This window comes from Nematolebias whitei, chromosome 3 (assembly GCF_014905685.2).
Source record: "Nematolebias whitei isolate Nwh7 chromosome 3, NemWhi1, whole genome shotgun sequence".
Classification (NCBI taxonomy): Eukaryota; Metazoa; Chordata; class Actinopteri; order Cyprinodontiformes; family Rivulidae; genus Nematolebias; species Nematolebias whitei.
In genome coordinates, this window is record NC_056500.1 from 34,185,248 (window position 1) to 34,192,775 (window position 7,528).

Consider the following 7,528-nt stretch of genomic DNA (forward strand, 5'->3'; position numbering starts at 1 on the left):
CAACCTTTAGTTAGACAGGTTAATCCCAATGAGCCTCATGGACTCATTTTTACAAGAGAGACATCCATCCATTATCTTTTACCCGCTTCTTCCATTTTGGATCAGGCAGTCCTCACAGAGTTCCCTCTGCATGCAGACAAATGTCACTTCACAGATCTGGAACAGATCAAAGTTGTCTCTTTTCTCTCAGTTGTTATTTCCACCGAAGTGGGTTAACCATCACCCACCCTGAGCCTGAACAGAACTCTAACGTCAGCAGCGGAGGACTGAGGAGGTGTCCGAGTTATTTATTTATCTGTCGTCTCAGCAGCAGAGGGGAGCGACACGGTTCATGCATGGCTCCCAAAACGACAAGACAGTTTGTCCATAACTGTATTCTTAGTAAGCCTGAGAGATACGAGCAAACAGCTGCTGCCCTGGAACGCACGCGACAAAATGAGAATGGTGAAAAAAAAAAACTACTCCCTGCGGCAAAAAAGCATGTTCCCCGGGTCACATGCACCATCCCCTGGCATCAACCCAGGCCTCCCTAGCAGGGTGTACTCCACTATTTGAGAAGGACTGAATTGCAGCAAGGTAATAATAAAATAAATCACTATACGTGGCTCAAACTCAGCTGGATTCAAACTGTAACTGCACAAGAACCTGACGTTTTTCAAGTTAGAGGTACTTCAGCTTAGTTCAAACAACTTTCTGTGGGTGAAGGAGGAGGATTCCTCTACCCATTCATAGGATAATGTCCATGCGCTGAAGGAGTGTCTGGCTGAGGCTCTTATGCTCCTCCAGAGTTGTCCCTCAAATCAGGTTCAGGTGTGTACTGGTGGCTGATTAGCAGTGATGGGAATAACGGAGTACAAATAAACGGCGTTACAAACGGCGTTATTTTTTTCATTAACGGGTACTCTAAGTCGTTACTATGTCTATCGTTACAACGCCGTTACCGTTACAACCACTAAATGGGGTACGTTATTTTGTCGTAAGCTGTTTGTTTACTTTTTTTCCTTGGTGAGGGTAGGAGGGAGGGGTGAAACAATCATATAAAGGATGATGATGATTGGCTAAGGTAGAGTAACAGGTAAAGAGAGGTAAGCCAATCAGAGGTTTTGTTGTTCAGTTCACTCGCAAACCACACGCTGCAGGCAGCTCCAAATCTGAAAAGTTAGCAGAAGTCCTGCAGCAATGGCGAGTCCGGAGGGAAAGCTGGCGTTTTCAAAGTGGAAATACAGACACTACTTTACTCTCCTTGAGGTAAAAGGCAAGAACGTGAGTGTGAAGTGTACATTATGTCCCGGAGCGAAGTGTTTGTCTACGTCCGTCGTAAGCAACTCTAATCTGATGAAGCATCTCACAACTGCACATGGTTCAACAAAACTCGTGGCTAAAAACACTGCTGTTGACAGTACTGATGATGATAGCAGACCAGGTGTGGCTAACGTGAGCTCTGCTAACGAAGAAGAACGCGGAGCTACGCCGTCCAAGCAGTTAACGGTGGATTTTTTTGCTCCAGCTTCACAGAAACTTGTGACGCAGAATGAACTAAACCGATTGATAGGCAGGTATGTTGTTGAAAACATGCTCCTATTATCAACAGTTGACTCAGACTCATTCAGAACCCTTATTGGCAAAATACCGGGGAGAGCAGGCGTCGGTCCTCCATGCAGAAAGACATTTTCTAAATACATAGATGCTGAGTACGCTAAAATGAATGCCGAGCTGAAGACTGGATTTGAAGAATTAGAATATGTCTCTACTACTGCAGACATTTGGACTGCACATAATAAAAGTTATCTTGGCGTAACTGCCCACTGGATACATCCACAAAGCATGGAACGAAGAAAAGCAGCCCTGGCATGCAGACGATTTAAAGGTCGTCATACACATGACAGTATTGCAACTGAGCTTGACAACATTCACTCATTCTATGGCATAACCCACAAAATAACATCAACTGTCACGGATAATGGCTCTAATTTTGTCAAAGCCTTCAAGAAGTACCAGCCTGTGGAGGATGATGAGTCTGATGATGATGAAGATGAGGTGACATTTGTGAACATTAATGATGTCTTGCAAAACAGTGTTGGTGATGATGATAATGATGATGTAATTACTTTGCCACCACATCAGAGATGTGCATCACACACTTTAAACCTTGTTTCATGTACTGATGTTGACAAGTGGATACTGTCAAGACCAGAAACAAAAGCAATATACAGGAGTGCTACAACCAAATGCACAGCTTTATGGAACAAGGCTAGCCGTTCAACTGTGGCTGCAGAGACTGTTGATGATGTAATCGCAAGGAAGCTGCTAGTCCCTTGCAGTACAAGATGGAACTCGTTTTATGATGCCCTTGCTCGCATCTGTGAGATCCCTATAGTTGCACTGAACACCATCTCTTCCGAGTTTGTTTTGAAATCCATCACAGAACGGGAGCATCAGTTCCTCAAGGAATACTGTATGGTAATGAAGCCACTAACAGTAGCCTTAGACATACTTCAGGGAGAAGACAACTGTTTCCATGGCACACTCCTACCCACACTGGAGACATTGATGTTGAAGACCCTGGACCTGAAGAGTGGTCTGCAAATCCTCGTTGACCTTCCAGAGGCAATTGTTACAGTAAGAACTAATATATATTTTTAAACACATAATGAAAAGATACAATGTAAAATTAAATATATTTGTAAACTTACAATGTGTAATGCTGTGTGTGTGTGTGTATGGATAGTCAGTATAATATTTACTTTGTATATCATTGCAGGCTATCAAAACAAGATTTGCAGAGGTGCTGGAAAGTGAGAATGCCGTCTTGGCTGCTGTGACTCTGCCCAAGTTTAAACTACGTTGGCTGCGGATGCAGGACAGGAAGGACAAGGCCAAGGCAAGTCTGCTAGCAGAGTGCCGGAAAAGTGCTCAAAATGAAGACCAGCGAACAGGTACTACCATCACACCAGCATGCACTGAGTCAGCCATGGAGGATGAGTTCTTCTCCTTTGAGGATGAGGATGACACCTCTGCTACTGCTGAAAGCCAAGTTGCTGATTATTTCAAATCAGGAGCACAAGGGATGGACAGTCTTAATGGATTTCCACTTGTAAAGAAAATTTCACTCAAATACAATGCAGCCACTCCATCTAGTGCCCCTGTGGAAAGACTGTTTAGCTTAGGGAAGCTTGTCTTCACTCCAAAGAGGAACAGACTTTCTGACCAGAAGTTTGAAAGGCTTCTACTTCTAAGATACAATCACTGGTTTAAGGGGTAAGATGGTCAGCAGATGACTGGGTTGACTGAGTGGATAAATGAATCCATCTATGCATGGATAGTTTAGTAGCTAATGTTGGGTTTGTTCAGGTAATTCAGATTTTCAGTACTGTTTTAAAAGTACTTCGTATTGTTAAAATGGTTATTTTGTTTTTAAGAAAATACTTGAAGAACCAGTTGTGTGAGGGTTTGATTTTATTTTACACTACAGAGTTAAAACACTTATTTTAACTGTTTACTTTTATTTCTAAGAAAACACTTGAACAGTACAGTGTGTACATAAAGCTAAAAACACAATTGTTATGTTATTTTGTTAAACTGTATTTTTGTAATGAAGAAAAAACTTGAAGTATAGTATGTCAACCAGTCATGTTCTGTTGAGGTGCAGTAAGTATTAAAAGTTTTGTGTTAAGTACTTGTCTTTGCAATTCTACTTTAAATTCGTAGATATATCTCAACTTAAACCAAACAAACAAACAATAGTTACTTTAGTTACTTTCCCTGGTAACTAATTACTTTTATAGGGGAGTAATTCAGTTACTAACTCAGTTACTTTTTGGGAGAAGTAACTAGTAACTATAATTAATTACTTTTTAAAAGTAACATTCCCAACACTGCTGATTAGGAACCTGCTGCAGCTGTGGGAGAGAGAGAGTATGGCTGGCAGAACCAGAACTCCCACCAAATCTGCCCCAAGCTGCATTTTCACCTTGGTTTTATAGCCTTATCAGTTCAGCCAAATTCACAGAACTGTGTCCCCACCCCCCCAATCTTCAGCCAGTTTATGTATGTCCAAATATACGATTCTAGCTTTACAGAGAGCTTTCTTATATGTTAGCAGGCTATCTCTCCAAGTTAAATAAAATTCTTCCATGTTAGTGGAGTGCCATTTTCTTTCCAGATTTCTAGATGCCTGTTTTAAAGTACGTAACTCAGAAGTGAACCAAGGAGCCGTCTTCCTCTGATTGGTCACTTTCTTTTTCAGCGGGGCAATTTCATCAAGTGAAGTTTGCATTGAAATTGTAAAATTATCAACAAGATCACCTAAGTAACTGCTCTCTATTGTATTACTCTGCAAGACAGAGGAAAACATTGATGGAAGAGATTCTTTAAATTTGATTACAGCGTTCTCTGAACACCGACCATAATGAAATTTACTCTCAGTGGCTGTGTAGTCATTTAATGTAAACTCAAAGATTATTAATAAATGGCCAGACAGAACAGGATTTTGATGATGCATTAATAAGTATTTAATCTCTATGCTATATGTCAGAACCAGATCAAGAGTGAGATGTTGAGAATAACAAGGTTTGGTTAAAATCAGTTGACTTTATTAAATTACTAAAGGCTATGTTTAAACTATCATGTTCAGCATCTACACGATTATTAAAATCCACCATTACTTTATCAGTATTAAATAATAGGTCAAATAGAAAGTCTGAAAATCTAGACAAAACTGAGAATAAGGGCCAGGTGGACAATAAACAACAACAAATAAAAATGTTTGGTTTTGGATGAAGGTGTACGAGACAAAAGTCATTCTCTTGCATTGTGCAAGATATGACTGCTGTCAAGCCTAGATGTTTAGTTTAGTTTTAAGTTTTTAGAATCAGTCAAAGCAATAATCGTTTTCTGATTTATGTTAATGAGTTTGGAGTGTTTTTGCAGAAGTATTATTTATCCAATTAAAAAAAAATCTTATTGTCAGGCAGGTGCATCAATTTGCAACTCCCACATAAGAATAGGACAGATGTTGCGTAATGATTTGATATTGTTTTTGTTACATGTCAAAGTTTTCATTTGATTTCAAACTCAGAATGTTCTCACATTAAGGTTTTACCTTCTGTGACTTTTTTTTGTCAGTTGCAAAAGTAATTAGAAAGACACTTTCTGCTAATCAGATCATGATGATCATGATGTAGATATCATTTTGTTTCAAATGTGTTGCCACAAACGAGTGAAGACACGCAGAAATTAAAAACTGTTGCATGTTGCAAACCCACAAAGCCCCTTGTTTTTTTTTTAAATCACAAAATGTCCGCATGTTGTTTACCACCTTGTTGATACTGAGACAGAGAACCCACACAAAACCACATTGTTCCTCGTTAGAACCTGTTTTATCCACCTCTCTTGACCGTGTCCAGCTGTGCTTTCTGTTTTTGTTACTCGTCATTATGTCTCCACTCAAATAATTTTTAATCCTCTGAGGTTTAAAGGCGGACGGTTTCTTAAAGATCAGTTGCTGAACAACAAGCCGTCACGTTCTCTATAAAAGAGGAGTCCTGAATTTAAAGTCACTTTACGGTGTCTGGAAGCTCGTTGAAGCAGAGGAGACTTGACGGTAATTAAATGATGGTGTGGTGGACTTTTTTTATTCACTTTGACAAATGATTAATTTAAGACCTGATGATTTATTTTGCTCCAGCAGGTATGATGAGTGCAGCCATGCTGAAGGTAGTTCTTCTTCTTGGATGCCTGCTGAGCCTCACTGTGGCTCAACCTGTAAGTCTCTTTTTCATTAACACTATCTTTATTTCTCGCTTTGCTTCTTGATCCATTAGGTCTGCAAACACACTTTGAAAATTGCTGTCAGTAAAAATATTAACGCTCTTTATGATCCTTCTCACATCTAAAATACATTCTGACACTGGTAAAAGAAAAAAAAAATCAATTTAAAAAGAAAGATGCCCCCTCTGTATTGTTTTTATTGTTTTAATTGATCATAATTGTTTTATTTTTATGTTTTAAATTTTCTTGATTTTAAGTGTACAGCACTTTGTTGCAGCTGTGGTTGTTTTAAAGGGCTTTATAAATAAATTATTATTATTATTATTATTATCTCCTGATAGAAATTAGTTTGTCACATAGACAAGAACAAAATTAAAAATATTTTAACATTAATAAGTAAATGTAGTAATATTGTAGTGAAATGCTTTGCTGTTCAAAAACAGTGTGAGATTTTAACTAAAATCCCGTGTGTTAAAAAAATCCCAGTATCGTTTTTGTAATATTTACCTCACAAAACTTAAACTGTGCTCTTATGAAACAGTTTGTTTATGAAGTTTTACAGAAGTTAGAAACAGAGATGGATGTACATTAACAAGCAGAGGACGTCAAAGTGAAATATTCATTACATTCAGTCTGCGAGGAACAAAAAGTCAAATTAAATGTTCATAAACAGTCTCCAGATTCATCCATCCATCCATTATCTTTTACCCGCTTCTTCTACTTTTGGGTCATGGAGGTCGCTGGTGCCCATGTCCAGCAATCACTGTGTGAGGGGCGGGGGACACCCTGGACAGGTCTCCAGTCCATCACAGGGACACATAGAGACAAACGAGACAAACAACCATTCACTCTCTCTCACTCACACCTAGGGACAATTTAGAGTTACCAATCAGCCTAACATGCATGTTTTTGGTCTGTGGGAGGAAACTGGAGTACCCGGAGAAAACCCACGCATGCACGGAGAGAACATGCAAACTCCACCCAGAAAGGCCCCTGGACCGGGGTTTGAACCAAGGACCTGCTTGCTGAGAGGCAGCAGCTCTACCAGATGCACCACCGTGCTGCTGTCTCCAGATTCATCTTTTTTTAAATTTAATTTATGGTTGGATAGAAATGACTGTTTATAATGAAGTGAATGACGGTAAATTAAAAAGCAGCACCTTGTTGTTTTTTCAGGTGAAGCAGGACCAGCGCGTGGCCCGCTCCAGCTCTCGTGAGGTGGGAGTCGTTTCAGTTCTTCACAGATCAGATGTGAACATCAGGGACTGATAAAAGCCCGAGCACCTTCTGACCATTATGCTGATTTTCCTACAGGGGTCACTTTTCAATCTATCCAGCCTTTACAGGCAGATTCTTTGGAACGCCTTGCTCCAACGACTTCTGAGCACAACCACTGCCACAACCACGACGGCTAAACCATGAAGGAAAATCTGAGACGCAAACAGAAATCAATAAAAAGAAGCCGCTTCTGAAACGATTTTTGATGTCAGACCAGTTTTTCCATTCAAACTTCTCCACATTAATCTGTCTATATTTGTTTAAACCGAAGACTTTTATCGGAACTGTGACTTTTAAAACGATAAAGAGAAGGCAAGAAAACTGTAAAAACATCGATATTTTACAGCTAAATTCAGTCCATTTTAATGTCATATTAATTTAATTTATTTCCACATCAGTAAACGTTATAAAGCTTTTCTGCAGACCTGATTTTGGCAAATCTAATGAAAAGTTTTAAACGTGAGAAGTTTTCCATCTCATC

At 39.4% G+C, this 7,528-nt stretch overlaps 1 long non-coding RNA gene across 1 annotated transcript; it reads left to right on the forward strand.

Moving 5' to 3' along the window:
- The first annotated feature begins 5,557 nt into the window (after positions 1–5,557).
- On the forward strand, positions 5,558–7,230 carry LOC119408040. The gene is made up of 4 exons (XR_005186705.1): positions 5,558–5,602; positions 5,690–5,763; positions 6,946–6,987; positions 7,084–7,230. It is a non-coding gene; the product is annotated as an uncharacterized LOC119408040 (long non-coding RNA).
- The last annotated feature ends 298 nt before the right edge of the window (positions 7,231–7,528 follow it).